The sequence below is a fragment of the Macrobrachium rosenbergii genome, chromosome 53, assembly GCF_040412425.1.
Source record: "Macrobrachium rosenbergii isolate ZJJX-2024 chromosome 53, ASM4041242v1, whole genome shotgun sequence".
Lineage (NCBI taxonomy): Eukaryota > Metazoa > Arthropoda > Malacostraca > Decapoda > Palaemonidae > Macrobrachium > Macrobrachium rosenbergii.
In genome coordinates this window covers 18,116,949-18,134,362 of record NC_089793.1, presented here as the reverse complement: position 1 = coordinate 18,134,362, position 17,414 = coordinate 18,116,949, and the positions used below count along the sequence as shown (strand labels likewise).

The following is a 17,414-nucleotide window of genomic DNA, read 5'->3' as shown; positions in this document are numbered from 1 at the left end:
GGCACATCTTAATTTTGCACGTTTAAAACATTGAAAAGGAACATATTTTGCAACGGTACATTCTGTCTGAAAAATAGTCTATGCATGTTATTGGGGCAAAGTGAAGCCGATTTATATTGTGCTATCGTATAAAAATTCCCATAAAATTTACTTTTCCATATTTTTCATTAATTACTGGTAATGTGAAGTTTTGCAATGGTGTTCGGCAAACCCACACCAGTCATTATTATTATTATTATTATTATTATTATTATTATTATTATTATTATTATTATTATTATTATTATTATTATTATTATTATTATATAGCCTGTAGGTCCTGCTTCCTGTACGGATGACCTTGACCTACTATTTTGTGGAAGACGTATTTTTATGCCAAAATCGCAAGGTTTCAACAGTAAGCAAAATTTTTTTCCATTGATTTAAGGGGAATCTTTTATCATTTAGGAGGTGCATTGCCAGAGCTGCAAAATCAACTAACAATGTTGGGAGTTGTTTAAAAAACACTGTTGCACCTTCAGAAACCTCTCCCCAGAAAATCAATGGTGATACGATTCTGAAAAACAAACAAACAGAATTTTTGTTAAAGTCCTCATCTTTTCTCTATTAAAGGTTCAGGTGTGACATTAAGATATGACTAATGGTTCAGATTTATATCGTATTTTAATCTATGTATTTGGTTCAAATTTTGACAATTTTTTTATCACCTGAAAATATTGATTTGAAGGCTATAACACACCATAGTAAAATATCCATTAACGATTTATTTGCTGCCAGAATAATATATATAAAAAAAAAATTATGACTCTGGCTTCATTGTGGGATCACTGACTGGAAGTCATACAATATTCCACGTTTGACCTACGCATGACATTCAAGGTCATTACTGAATGCTAGCTGAATGCCATTATTTCCATTATTGTATGATACGCTGTATCTACTTTATGCTGAAGTAACTAAGAAAATTCATGACGTGTCTGATCTTCGTAGTCTTGAAAAATCAGCTTTACATCTAGACCTTCGAAGATGTAGGGTTTCTGGTGGACTGTCATATATCACTGCACACACACCTACAAACCCACGTGTTTACATATGTATAAGCATATGCGTATGAAAACTCACAAGTACGTAAGTAAATTGAATTTACAATGAATAACGATAGTTTATTAACTGACATGCATTTGCTCGAAACCTCATTTATGTATCTGCGCCTACGTGCCGTTATTCAATGTCACTTGCCTCACATAAACTCACTGAATTGCGGTATACATACTGTTCTTACACAAGCACACCCACACACACCCACTTGCACTCACATACGCAAGAATACACTCCTACACACCCCCGCTGACACTCACATACGCACGTACAGAACCTACTCCCAAGGAGAGACGACCTGACGCAACTTTCTAATATGAATTGCTGCCTGTATCACCTGTCATTCCCGATTGCTGTTTCCACCTCTGATCTTTCACAGAATTATCATTTCCCTCGTGTTCATCATCCTTCAGAATTCGCTGGAAGAGATGAATGAATTATTTGTAAGTTTTACCCTCTCGTCAACAGAGATATTCCTAGTTTTTAGTCGTTGGCTTGATAACCTTTTTTGCTCCATATTTCCCAAAATCTTATGGGAAATTGAACCCAGAACAGGTCAACGAAAACTTGGAACCTTAGTAGGATGTGGGTCGTGTATAATGTACCTATATCCCAGGTTTGCAAAACCAGGATTATTATTGGTGATTCGACGTTGATTTGCATGAATACATTGTTACCAAGATCTGTCTCACTTACGACAACGGTGACATTCCCCTATTTCCATTTACATGGAATTGACGTCAGAATAGGCTTGAAAACTTTGCCAGTTAATCCCCGCAAATAATAACATGAATAATTCGCCTTCGTTTGTCAGTAGCAAGTCCCTCGCTCACAGGTGTCTGTGCTGTTGGTTCCCCTTTAAAGTGTCGCTGACTAGCCGACCTCCAGGTGTGCTGGGCATCTACTGTCAATATGATGACGTCTCTGTCTCCATGGTAACAATGACGTCATTGTTTCCTTGGCAACGCTGAGTTTGTAAGTTTGTTTTATATTCATATTATTATAATCTTGAACAATCCAAACATAAAGGATCGAAGGCTATAAAAGCCTACTATTTTATAAATTCTGGTTATAATTAGAAGAGGATGGATATAAAATTAATAATTATTTGAGAAATTCAAGAAAAGAATCGCCCTAACGACTCCTGGCATATTTACCCCTCGAGCGTTTCTCAATAGCTACTGGCTGCCGTATTGATGAGCACGCTAGTGACGTCATGGAAACGTCATAGACGCATCCATTACGGAAGAAGAGGGGAGAAAGGTTTACTTAGGTGTCAGGGGTGGGGGAGCTTACCTGTGCAACAAGGTCAAGATATAGGTGAAGAGGCGAAATGTTGTGGAGTATCCAATATTACTTCCTGATAATCAGAAATTTTTCAAGTTCACGTCTTTTCAAGGGCAACCGGATGCACTTAAAAACAGTAAATGAGAATTTGTACTCATTTGGAAATGATATATACTAAAGCTTATTGATTGTTGTCGAGAGCGACTAAGCTTATTACCGTATAAAAATGCCGTTTCCGGATATGGATCTATTTTTGTCAAATATCGAAAAACTTTTGTGCGCACATTGGTTCGTCTTTTTTTAACTGTTAAGAAGATAAAGAAGTGTTTTGCAATGGTACCGAATTAATGTTGTTGGAATTTTTGGTATCAACAATATGACATTATTTTTTTCACTTTAATCATCTTTCGTCAATGACTGATTTAATAACAAAGATATTTTTCATTATATGACACCATTCTGCTCTATCAGACTATCAGCAGCTGCATTAATGCTTTTTCACACATCATAGAAGTATTATAAGCTGTCATTATATATTTTTCCATTATTCTTTTACGTAAATCCTTCCATTATATTAGCGGTGGTTGTCTATTTATAGCTTTGCGAAAAACAAGGTAAGTTATAAAACAAAATAGTTTTCATCGGCATTTTCTTAATTTTAAGCCCATTTACTATCAACTGGAAATATGTTCACCACATACATACATGCACCCACACATATTGTATAATATTATATATATAATATATATATATATAGTGTGTGTATAATATATATACTATTATAGAGAGAAAGAGAGTATATATATATATATATATATATATATATATATATATATATATATATATATATATATATATGTAGTAAGTGTACAGGGCGTGTAACTCGTTTTAATAATATGCATGGACACTAACTCTTTTCCTCCCCTATGCTCTTAGGATTAGAGGCATTTAATACCTTCGGCATAGTCTCTACGTAAATAAATAAAAATAACGTTTTAAAACATCACTAAAAATTGAAGATCTTTCGGATATAGCAGAAGGAGCGAAATGTTTAGCAGCTTACTTCCTCAGCGGCATTGATTATACATGCTTATATTCTTCCTTCCTGTTTCTCTCTCTCTCTCTCTCTCTCTCTCTCTCTCTCTCTCTCTCTCTCTCTCTCTCTCTCCAGTCTGAGTTAATGACCCTGGCAGTTGTGACGCCAGGTAATTGTTAATCAATCGAACTCCTCTCTCTCTCTCTCTCTCTCTCTCTCTCTCTCTCTCTCTCTCTCTCTCTCTCTCTCTCTCTCTCTCTCTCTCTCTCCCCAAGGTACACAATATTCGTCTTTTCTCTTAGCAGTCGTTTAGTAATTCCGGTGGCTTTTTTTTTTTACTATTTATAATTCAGTTCCTTACTAATACTTTTCGAGAGGATTACATTGTAAGACCGCCCAGCTTCAGTATAACTAAAGGCCAAGAAATTTGTTTGGTCTTGTCACGCCAGCATATGAACAATCTCGATCAATCCGTGATTGAAAAACATTTCCCTGGACTCATAAGTTAGTCTGCGCAATATATTTTGATCAATGACGTAACTAATCAACGCTTCCCTCTAATGAATTTTGATAAGCTTATATTAATGATGTACAACACTATTTACAAGTTATTATTCTTTAAGATATCAGTATGCATTAATCTGATATTTATTTCTTTGAACGTACAAGAATTTGAAAATGTTGTTTTATCACTTCATATCTCCGTCTTATTTATGTTTCAGGGTTTATTTTAATAGGATTAATTTTATTACTGCAAATGAATAAGTAATTTCATAGATAAAGATGATCCATCATGAGGTTGATTACTTCCGCCAACAGGGTTGAGTCTTTGATTCGGTTTGTTTAGCTGTATGGTAGGAGAACTGCGTAAAAACAGACAGGTTTTTACAGTTAGGTTTTGGTGTCAATCTTAAGATGGTATTGTCAATAGCTTCACGTACAATCAATGTCACTGATGTGTACTTCAAGCAAACGCCAGCCTCTCGCATTGTGAGGAAGAAAATGTAATTGGTCTCCACTGTTGTTATATACATGATAATGGCAGCCTAGTGTTTACAAAGAAAAGCCAAGTGATTCAGGAATGTGGGTAACTGGGCTAATACTTCTGACAAAGATTTCCAATCTCTGATTGGCCTCTCTTGTCTATGCATTGTAATACTACGCCCACATGTTGTCGAGAGAGGTTTGTTATAGAGTCACAAATTAAAGGGATAGTAATTAGAGATTATCATGAGATCCAAGGAAACAGTATTATTATTATTATTATTATTATTATTATTATTATTATTATTATTATATTATCAAAACATCTAAGGGAAACCACGGAAGGTCCGTGAGTACACGAGATAATAATGAAAGGGAGATGACATTAGCTCAGTCCCTGGAAGAATACCTTCTGACAATGTCATCTTCGCTCCTGTGGGTACTAGAAGTGTTGGAAGACCCAGACTTGCTTGTATGAGAACTATGAGAAGGGAGGCCGAAAATTAGTTGATATTTGTAGAAAATAAAGCAAAGGAAAGACATGAGTGGTGGAATTTCACAGAGACTGCGGCACGCAGCGTTGGAGTTGATGATAATGACCATGTTGTTTTCACTACTGTTGCTCACGGTGCTATTACTATTGTCATCCCTATTGTATACTACCAAAGCTGTTGCCGTTGTTGTTTGTTGTTGTTGTTGTTCTCCTCTTTGTAATCATTCATGTTTCTATTTTCATTATTATGATTCAGGGCGATAATAATACCTTATCCTTGTGTTATTCACAGATGAACAATATCCTTCAGACTTAAAAAGACATTTATGAATATCTTTCTCTGGCACACGTGATTTATCTCTCTCTCTCTCTCTCTCTCTCTCTCTCTCTCTTCTCTCTCTCTTTTTGATTTACTGGGAGATATGATGCGTATAAAATTATATGTAATCTTGTCGATGGTGAGGGTCGCCTATGTACTGAAACAATACGTGTTCGAAAAGCAAACAAACATAAGAATGTCCGAGACAGTATCACCAGTGATGTAAAACTGATCTTCGTACAAGCATATAAAACCTTGGTTTGATAAATTATGACATACTTTATTTTCACAGATTTTATTTTCAACCACCATCTCTCTCTCATATATATATATATATATATATATATATATATATATATATATATATATATATATATATATATATATATATACAGTATACTGTATATATATATATATATGTGTGTGTGTATTTATGTATGTTTATTCATTCATACATATACATATATATATGATATATATATATATATATATATATATATATATATATATATATGTATGTATGTATGTAATTAGAACAAAAAGAATAAATGTGATAAATGATAATGCTTTGAGTTTTTACAGTATGAATGTGAAAACATTGTTTATATATTAGGCTTGGAACGGAAGAAACCTAAATCATTAAAAATATTTAAAAATGTATTTTGGAGCAAAACAGAAATAATAAGTTTAACATGCTGTGTATCTAGTGGACACACACACACACACACACACACACACACACACACACACACACACATATATATATATATATATATATATATATATATATATATATATATATATATATATATATATATATATATATATATAATGTTTATACATAAAAATATATATACATATATGTGTGTGTGTTTATATATATATATATATATATATATATATATATATATATATATATATATATATATATACAGAGAGAGAGAGAGAGAGAGAGAGAGAGAGAGAGAGAGAGAGAGAGAGAGAGAGAGATATGAGTGTCTGTGTGTGTCCACTAAATGTACAGTACAGCATGTTAAAATTGTTATTTCTGTTTTGTTTCAAAATACATGTTAAATACTTAAAATTGTAGGTGTCTTCTGTTCCAAAGCTAATATAAAAAAAAATATTTTCACATTCGTATTGTCAACAATGAAAGCTTTATTTATCATTCATCTCATGAATTCTTTTTGTTCTGATTATTCGTTCCCATTCCTGTATTTCTCTACAGTCAGAAACGTTGCGAAATTTATGTCCATTGAAATTCTGTGTTGTTTATTCTACTTAAATAAAGTGAGGAACAAGAATATCAAGGTTGATGTTACTCTGAAGTGCACTGTCATGGTTCCAAAGGTATAAAAGTATTTTTGGAATGACATTTCTGTGGTCTTCTAAAATATTTTATTAATTTCGACGCTTTTCACAGTGTTCATTTTACATAGGGTTCCTGCCACCAATTCAAAAACGCCACAATAATTTCATTAAGTGTGACGTATTTGTACTAACTACTCTGAAACTCAATTTTTCTCTAATTTGCCCATCATTCCTCGTTAAATTTCTAAGATAAGCCTTTTATCTACTTTCTTTCTCTCGTCCCACGTTTTGCATTCTTGTTTACAGTTCACAATATTCATTCCTTTTCCAGACGATAGATGGGTGCCTATTGCTCTGGGGCCAATTGAGGAGGCAGATAAGGTATGTACGAGTATTTAAGGTGTTTTGGGAAAGTGTATTCAGTGACCTCTCTGTCTCTGATGTGAATGAATGACATACTTTCGAAAAATCTTCCCCCTCTCCCCACACATAACAGAGCATGAGAAAGGTCAACTTTATTTGACGAATCAATCTCTCTCTCTCTCTCTCTCTCTCTCTCTCTCTCTCTCTCTCTCTCTCTCTCTCTCTCTCTCCCATATGAATGAATGACTTATCTTTAAAGCAACTTCCCCTCTCCCTTCACGCAATGGAATTGGAGAAGGATTAACCATAATTCGTGAATCGAAATAACAAAAAATATATATTCAAGAATTACATACCATGTTCCAAGTCTTTGCATGTGTGGGAGGTCATTATACTCTTCCCAGTGTTTCTTCATAATCTAAGGCAACTCACTAGGAACAATCAAGTTATCCCTATGCAAAGTGTTCCCAGAAATATTTAATTGAAGCTTTTGTAATTAACGAAGCGGCTTTAAGTTCAATGGGGTAGTGATCGTACCTGCGCTCGTTATGCCTTATCTTTAATGAGAAATGTCGCAACTAGTGGCCTTTACGCTTCCATTTGTGTGTAATCTTTACTGATGGATGTTATATTCTCAGCGGGGAGAGGGAGAGGGAGAGAGAGAGTAAGAACAAACACAACGCGAATGAGTACCTTGAAATCTCGTGAGTTTTCGAGTCGCTGTTTTTAGACTCGCCAGGTACTAACGCTGACTCCACCACCCTCGACCTTTCATCTCAAGGCAGACCTGCCTCTTTCCGTTCGTTTAACAAATTTTCGCGGATTTTTATGTTACTCTCCTGCTAACAAACAACGCTTAGGTTCTAACCAGCAGCTCTCCTTTTGTTCCTGAAACCCTGCTGTCTGGATGGGCGTCTTTTGACTACTTTAATCCTGCCACTCTAAGATGTTGTTTGTACCGTTAATTCTCTTCAGTAATTCCAGTGTTCTTAATTTTTTTTCTTAATTTTCTACTCTGACCTCCGTTATTCCCTCCGTTTTACATTGTGGTCATAAAGTCTGCAAAAATTGTTTCCATATCATTCAGCATGGAATCTTGGCCTGGATTATGTCCCAGCATGTTCTTGAATGAATCTCATCATTTATTGGCTCCTGTGCTTTGCTATTTTTTTCATTCATTGGAAGATTGGAGCACTTGTACCATTTGGTGTACATCATTACAAATTTTATTTTGCGGTTAAATAACTGTTGTGTTGGTAGTGAGGCACCATTGGCCCCCATTCCAAATCATTTGTGGTATACCTCGAGAAACTGCTCTCTTATTTTTTGTCTTTCCAATTCTTTATTCAGTGACCTTTATTTCGTCTGCCTTTAAGATTCAAATTCAGATCATAGGTTCTCCCCTTAACTTCTCTCTTTCCTTTACCTCAGCTTAGAACGAGGATCCCAAAGCATGGACAAGGGCAGCTTCTAAAAGAGACAGTTTTTACCTAACAGTATGTCTACTCTTCCATTCAGTTATGTTTTGTTTGATGTAAATTCATTTACACTTTTCTCTTAAATCAACATTTTGAGCGTTCAGATTTCTTCACTTCTCGTGGAGTTATCACCTGGTCTGGATTGCTATATCTCCTTATGATTTACGTGTTTTGTTTCAACACTGAGATTTTTCTTTATTCCACATACCAAAGTTGAATGGCTAGGGAAACACGTAAGGAGGAAAGAGATCCAAATTATCGGTTCATTAGAGTTGTTATCAATTACTGTATTTCCACGACCATCACACCAAATCATCACAGGAATTATTTTAAGACTATCTTAATTGCACACTTTATTAATTTATTACTCCCAAAGAATAGCTATCTAATTTATTCATTATTTATTGGGTCGTCAACTTATGTTGGACAAGATGTGCAGACATAATATTGGGATTTTCTATTCTTTGTTTAAAAATATATATATAGCTATTATCGAAACTCCAAGGAACGTCTCTCTCTCTCTCTCTCTCTCTCTCTCTCTCTCTCTCTCTCTCTCTCTCTCTCTCTCTCTCTCTCTCTCTCAGGGTCTAGTATCTCTGAGAAGTCATTATTTTGCCATCGTTATGGGGGTAATAGTAAAATCCTCATCAGCAGAGCCCGATGGAAGATATTCCTGTAATATAAAACCCCTGACGAAGAAAGTCATCTTCGTTCCTACTTTCCACATCTAAGTATATGGTTTTATATATTCATGGATTTTATAAACCCGCATAAGCACATTAATATAGAAAAATAATGTATTATCCTATTGGTTTGCACTTAGTTGTACATTTGCCTGGATTTTCTGGTGTATAAACATACAGAGAAGCATTATATATATATATATATATATATATATATATATATATATATATATATATATATATATATATATATATATATATATGTGTGTGTGTGTGTGTGTGTGTGTGTGTGTGTGTGTGTATGTATGTATGTGCTTGCCTCCATATTTATAAGAGAATGCGTGGTGAAAAAGTTGAGCTATTACAAATTTTGACATGTAGCCTAACTGGAGCTTGTGGTAAAATAAGCAAACTTGAGAGTGACTTGTTTAGGCAGACATGGGTATCAGACAAGGATGTGTTTTACCTACATAGTTGTTTGGTATTTTTAAGGATTTAGTGGTGAGAGTAGTTAATGAAAGATGTGAGATGTAGTTACAATTTTTTGGACTATGGAAAATAGTGAATGAAGTACAGAGCGGTTGACCTTGGCAGATGATATAGAGCAAGTTGATTATGGTGAAAAGAAAGTAGACTCCATTAAAAAACTTATACACTGTAAGTGAATAAAGTTGGAACTGAATGATAGTACGAACAAAGATGTAAGGGTAAACAGGCCAAAAGCATCATGAATGATGCAAAAATGTGTGATTCACATAACAGATTAGAAATAAAAGTAACGTGAATGGTAGGACTAGAGAAGGTGTTGTTCATAGCAAAAGGAAACAAGGATGTAGTGGGCTCTTTGCAAACAGTTTTTTAAAATTTTAAAAGAGATGAGGAGTGTTTATTGAAACAAAAGAAGAACTGTTCAGACAACACTCCTTTATGGAAGTTGTTTGTGGTCGTTGGATGCAGGTGAGAGAAAATTTGGAAGCGGTTTCGATTACTTACTTGTGTGGAGAGGAATAGGGACATCATAAAGTTATAAGCAGGTAGGCAGAGGAAAAGGTGGCCTGGCGTTCTGACGTATTTTCGTCACAGTGAGAGAATAGAAGGTTGTTGGCTGGTGAGGAAACATATTTGAAATATCAGGAGAAACGAGAGAGATATAACCCAGAAAGTGCTGGCTTGAAAGGTCGGTAGAGGTGTTGTATAGGAAATAGTTTTAGTGTCTATAAAGCACCGAAACACGTGCATAATTAAGGCAGCTGTTAGAGTTTATAAGGATTATCGACACGATAATTATGAACTTTCTTTATAAATGATGAAGAAGATTCGTGGTTAGGGGCTTCGTTTTTTATACATTATTCTAATGATGAATGTAACAGGGACTGCTGTTGTTTTTCGTCTCTAGGGAACAGGTTATAGATATGTATATATATATATATATATATATATATATATATATATATATATATATATATATATATATATATATATATATATATGTGTGTGTGTGTGTGTGTGTGTGTGTGTGTGTGTGTATAGTACAAATGTGTATTATCGTCTTAACAGGTTTGAATTTTATGTCACTTGTTTTTCTGTTCCATATTTAGCTTTATCATCATCATTACTTTTTCAGAGATGAAAATGGTAATTCTTTTACTTATTTTTCACTTTATTATTTCTTTCTCTTTAGAGGCAATGTATTTAACTTAACTCGTCATATGTTACGTAGTCTGTGTTTCACCTCTCTCTCTCTCTTTTTGATTAGCTCAAGAGCCAAATCGTTAGATAAACCGAAAGCAAAGAGTTAAGAGTGCCACCCACATATCTGCTGAGAGAGAGAGAGAGAGAGAGAGAGAGAGAGAGAGAGAGAGAGAGAGAGAGAGAAAGTTACGTGACCGGGAGACGACTTACCATCAGGTCACGTGACACAGCGGCTTTAGCCTAACGTGTTAGTATCCAGGATTATAAAATAACCATCGTCTGGGTGTTACCCTTGGTAACAAATTCTGGAAAGTCTCTCTCTCTCTCTCTCTCTCTCTCTCTCTCTCTCTCAGTATTGTCTTCTCTTTGCCCTGTGATATCCCAACACCGTAACGGGCACGTGTCAAGGAGAGCACTTCCCACGCCACCTACGCTCTCTCTTTTCACTTCCTTTTCTAATTCTTGTATGTTTACGTAAATGTACTCTTGCAAACGTGACCTCTTATTCCATCGTTTCTTATGCTTTTTTCCATGCATGTACGTAAGTATTGCAGTTCATTTATGCGTACATAAATACTTGCATATAAATTTCAACTCGCATGCACATGTGTGTGTATATGTATATGTATATGTATATATATATATATATATATATATATATATATATATATATATATATATATATATATATATATATATATATACAGTATATATACATATAAATTTATATTTACTCAAGTTTATACCAGAATCAATCTTAGTTTACTTATGGTAAAATATGAAAACATTCACTAATGGCTACATTTTAAGCTATGCCCTTTGAAAATTATAAAAATAATAAACTGAAGATTTGAAGATATTAGGTCACATATTTATCGCCCAGAATTACCAAAAGAATGAGTTTTACATAAGAATTGAATTAGCTGTGACGCTTCAAGAACACCCGAGGAAATTATTCAGAAACCACACACAAACACACACACACGTTAGTGACGTCATCGTTTCCTCATCGTGGTACAACCTATTCTATTCAGTCTCAGTTATGACGTCATCATAGTCTCAGCCAATCCCCATAGTTTTCCGGCCGGCCTACAGTTTCCTTATTATCAAGACGTGTATCTCATTACCTCTTGAGATAAAGCTGACTTATGTAAAGGTAACATGACGTCGGGATGCATCAGGCGTATGTATATATGCCTCCCAACTGCCCACACATTTGCGTGGAAGTGTTGTTCGCATTTATGAACCGAGGCGAAGAAAGCCCGTTGATTGCATTCAGAAGTTTATTCAATCACTCGCTAGTCGACTTCTTGTACATTATGTACGTATTGACGATTGACGCCAAGTCGACGAAGCTGACACTGTTTTAACCTTGCCAAAGCATATGCTATTAGAATGCATAACTAACATCCGCAGATTCATTTGTGAGTACATATATATTTTCAAAAATTGCTGTTTTTACTTACCCAAGCATATATAAGATTTATAACACACATTTTACTTATAAATGTCGGACAATAAGGCCATCAGATTCCCGGGAGAGATACTTGGAATTTGTCCATTGGTTTATTATGCTGGAGAATTCAATTGTCCTGAGAAGGATGTAACATATAAAGCCTAATAAACCTCCCAAGTTTCAAGGCGTATAGAACAAAATATCCTGTCTAATCACAGGAAAAATAGATAACCGGGTTTTCTTAACACCTGGAATGACTTCCTGCTCTCGCAAAATTACTTTAAAGATCGGTTCAGCTTCCGGAGGTGCGCTGATTCGCCTCGAATAACTGTGAGATACGGAGTAACTTCTCGTTTCCTGCTGCCAGAGAAGTGCGTAAAAGGAATAAAAAACCTAAATTTGGTCAATCCCATTAGCGGAGATTTTCATACAAAACTGTAATGACATGAATGTACCTTGGTGCCCATTGCCTTACATGCATTTACAAGGCGTAGGTGTTTCGGATTCCACAATAAGCTGTAGGTCCTGCTAGGAAACCAGTTGGTTCTAGCCGAAAAATAAATCTAATCTCTTCAAGCCAGCTCCTAGAGAGCTGTTAACCAGCCCAGTGGTCTGGATAAACTAAGATATGCTTTTTTTTTTAACAAGGCGTAGGGATATGGCGACCACAGGACCCTCCATTGGGAGGTATATTCAGTAAAGTGGGCGCCATGGCTAAGCGGTGCAGCAACCGGCTCACGATTGCAAGTCTGAGGATCTTCTTGCCTTACTTCTCACAAGTCCACCTGCTGTAGATAGGTAGCAGCGTCTGCTGGGGACAATATAAAAAAAATTGGGTTCGCAACCCATCCCTAGAAACTAGTCGAGAAACTGAAGGCTATATATATGTATATATATATATATATATATATATATATATATATATATATATATATATATATATGTGTGTATATGTGTGTGTATATACATATATATATGGTGCCAATCCTCCAAAGGGGAAGAAAGGGCGTTTTGCAGAAAAATTAAATAAATATTTATAAATAAGACTAAAGGTGTAAAAATTAAATGTATATATATATATATATATATATATATATATATATATATATATATATATATATATAGATATATATCTATCTATATATATATAGATAGATAGATAGATAGATAGATAGATAGACAGATAGACATGTATATATATATACATATATATATATATATATATATGTATATATATATATATTGTATATATGTATGTATGTTTATATATGTATACAATGTTACAATGAAAATATGTGAATGTATGATGTATTTTTCAAGTTTACAATCAAATATGTATAATTCTGAATTTTCCTTGGGTAGTAACAAGAAAAAGAAATAACTGGTATGATAAGAAAAAGAACAGAAATATATTTGTTAAAGACCAAGTAAATGGAATACTAATGCAACGATGCCGAGTGCCATGGAATAATAGATTACGAGCAAAGTAGTCTTCAGGGGCTCGTCTTGCATCTCTTCTACTTAAAAAAGACGCAACAAAATAGTGTCTGAAATATAATATGAATGAAATAGCATGGGACCTAAATCATTCTGTTTTAAATTCTATGGATATACAGCTTTACACTCCGTGGTCGCAAGCATAAGTGTATAAGTGACAAAAAAAAAAGTAAAATATATATATATATATATATATATATATATATATATATATATATATATATATATATATATATGTTAATGTTTATCACATACACAGTTGTTCTGTATTAGTAGAATTATTAAAAGATCTTCTTTCAAATGGATGGTAGTTTAATTTGGAGTATTTATTCAGAAAATTTATATGAACAGTCCACACATATCAAGCATCCGTATGATACTTGATAATGTGGACTGTTTGTCCAAGAAAGCTTGTAACTTTTCTGAATAAATACTGATTAGATACCATCCAGTTTGAATGAGGTCCTTTAAGTAATACATATATATAGGCATATATATATATATATATATATATATATATATATATTTATATATATATATATATATGCATATATATACAGGGATTCTATCTACACCTTCAAAGTCGCTCACATTTGTAATCATGATGCTTGCAGGAATTGAAGCTCTTTTGTTCCACCACTCCTGCTACCCATCTACTGAGGTTTCAGAACCGTACTCATTCCTTCCCAATCCACCAATCTCCATTCTCTCAGCATGACCAGATCCCCGTAAAACGGTTTGGATATATAATCTTCTCCAAGCTGAACTTTTTATCATATCACCTTGTCTATAAATCTTATCCATTTAGCTCTTCTTTGTTTGCTTACTTCTTCAAATACAAATAATGCATCTCATCAGCTTCCACCCTTCTGCTTTCACCCTATTCAAAATCGCCACTTCACGACCTTGAAGGAGAGTCAGCACTACTTAGACAGGCCAAAAATTGCTAAGTCATAGTCATTTTAAGATTGCGGATGTACGAAAAAAGTATAGTGTAGTTGATTTCGAAAGGAATATTGGATTTTAAGCCACTTATAAGAACAAAGATAAGGGCCTCGGAATTGAAATAGCAACGGGTGATTGTTCCTTGCTGTGGGTAAGAGATGCAAGATAAGTGAAGTGGTCGCACTAGATGTGCAAGGAAGGATAAGAACCAGCTGAAAGAGTGCAGATGAGGTAATCTAAGGTCTGCATAGACTAAATTAGCTGTTGCACAAATGGAGATGGCTAAATAGTTTCATATAAAGTGAAAGAGAAAGTGTTGGGATGAATCTGAAACTTTAATGGCTGAATTTGGAGAATAATCAAGGATGGTTATGCTTTGTTATTTGGATGCAAAGTAAATGGTATAGAAGGTGACTGTGTAGTTGGTAGTTTTTCCAAGTATGAAGTTAATTAGAATGATGAGTCTTGTGGAAAGTTTTATGACAGGCGCTTTTTCTAAATTTTTATGGTTATAGTCTGGAATAACAAATAGAAAAATTTTGCTAGTTGATGTGTTATTGCAGGATAGATGGAAGAACAATTTGATGGACATAACGGTGATAAGACGTTGGTTGGAGATATATCTGAGTATCATCTGTTTGAAGTAAAAGGGAAAGAAGATAATGTCATGGAAGAACAAGGTTGAAAAATGTGCCTATAAATGTACAGATCACAGTTGAACTTTGGCATGAACAAAAACAAAATAAATGAGGATACAAAAAGATGAAATTTGGGCTAAGAATAAAAACATCAAAGTAGAAGGGGTTTATGAGGAGCAACTAAATTCCTAGAAAGGGCTCACTGAGTCAGCAGAAAGTGCTTACCAGCCAGTAAAGGGCCTTAGGCAGAAGGTGTAACATTAGCAGTGAGTTGGATGATAAAACTAGAGGTTTCATGAAAATAAAGCAGCGATTGTTTGCTTCGTGAGAGAAGAGATTATAAAGTCCCGTGATAACAAAGGATGAAGCTAGTAAAAAAGGATGTAATAAAATAAAAATTTAGTGGTTAATCTCAGTAAGAACTTTAAGAGAAAATTGTTACGAGAGGTAGTAAATGTAAAAAGAAATAATAAAAAAATGTATATTTTAATAAAAAAAAATTGCAAATAGGAAAATGCTATTAAGAGGCGACGTTATTCACTTATCGTTGGAGTGTGTTTTTACAAAATTGCTGAATATCGTGAATAAAAGGTATGTCTGAATGATGCAAGAGACAAAGAAAGCTGTGTATATTAGAGAATGCTTATAGAATTGATTGTGTAAAAGGCCCATGAAAAGTTTGAACTATGGAAGGCACTATAAGTTGATGGGATTATAAGCGAAAGGTGAGAATGTACTGACAGAGTGGCTGAGTTACTGACCAGTGTGCGTAGATCTATCTAGAGGATATTTCTGCATACAGAAAGTGTAAGATAGATATGGGTACAGATTCTTCAGTATTTTGAGGAAATTTTATGATGTGATTTTTATTGAGAAATTAAGAACAGTTAGGAAAAGATTATGGGCTCAAACAAGAAGAACAATTATAAGGAGGTTCAACACACTGCCAATGAAAACTTCTTCCTAGGACCAGGGTCAGGTGATATTATGAAAGTGCTGTGGAGACAGTTTTCCTTATTCAGCATTTAACGTGCGAAGGTGGCGGTAACTCTCTCTCTCTCTCTCTCTCGTGCCGTGTAATAAACTTCGTAGGATTAGGAGCAAATACCTTGGCTTTGATATAGGATGAGTAAATTATAAAAGTAAAAGAAAATTTTGGCTTGTTCGTACCGTGCACGGGTAAGAAGACACCAGAAAGTACAAGAATACATGCATTCTTGCTGATTAATAAATTAGGACCAAGAGTTCTTGGTCCTAATTTATTGGTCTTGATATGACACAAATAGAAATCTTAAGGCTGATACTGAAAATTAACGTACTGCTAATAAATGAACCTCATCTTTACAGATAGCCTTCACTCAAGCGCAGTTTTCAACTCTCTCTCTCTCTCTCTCTCTAATATCTCTCTCTCTCTCTTCTATATATCTATATATATATATATATATATATATATATATATATATATATATATATATGTATATATATATGTATGTATATACATACATATATATGTGTGTGTGTGTGTGTATTTGGATTATAGCTCTGCATGGACTACTAGAAATCAAGTAAATGCCTACATGAAAGTGTTTTGGGAGAACTAAGTTAATCAGAAACACTACTAAGGGAGGCAACTTTTTTAGAGTGAAATATCAATGTAAGTACTTTCAGTAATATAAAAAAAGTAGTTAAAACGGTTACTATACCTGCCATCTCATTTATTTGGTAGATACATTGACCATCATAGTATAACTTCCCCTTACATTCAGAAAATCAGCACCATCAGTTTTCTTTGATAAAGCTTTTGGGGCGTTCGTTTGGTAACGACTGTTTCAGCCTAAAGACGAAAGCGTAACTCGCAGCTCTGCTCCGTGAACGTTATGTTGAGCAAACAATAGATGGCAGCACTTCCCTGCCAGTTTCTACTGGAAGATAACTTATTTAGGACTTCGAGGCGTTTCTTATTTATGTTAACCCACTTTGATATTGCCGTTTTACAAAGTTTACACAACTAAGAGATGTTTGATTACTTACTATGTGAGTGCTTTTTTGTCATTAATCAGGAATGAAAACCATGAAGCTCCTTTACCTACAGTACATATATATACATAAAGATCATGTAAGATCAGTTTATTGA

The 17,414-nt window shown here is 34.4% G+C and overlaps 1 protein-coding gene and 1 long non-coding RNA gene across 4 annotated transcripts in view; one reads left to right on the top strand and one right to left on the bottom strand.

The window, feature by feature from the left end:
* The window catches only part of LOC136834330 (homeobox protein aristaless-like), a 389,926-nt gene that overhangs the window by 176,406 nt on the left and 196,106 nt on the right, over positions 1-17,414 (top strand). For both annotated transcript variants that reach the window (XM_067096828.1, XM_067096827.1), the window contains exon 5: positions 6,860-6,909. The gene's annotated coding sequence lies outside the window, so the exon portion shown is untranslated. The remainder of the gene's footprint in view (positions 1-6,859; positions 6,910-17,414) is intronic.
* LOC136834332 (uncharacterized) overlaps positions 1-17,414 on the bottom strand; it is a 151,544-nt gene that overhangs the window by 128,537 nt on the left and 5,593 nt on the right. The gene's annotated exons all lie outside the window — the stretch shown is intronic.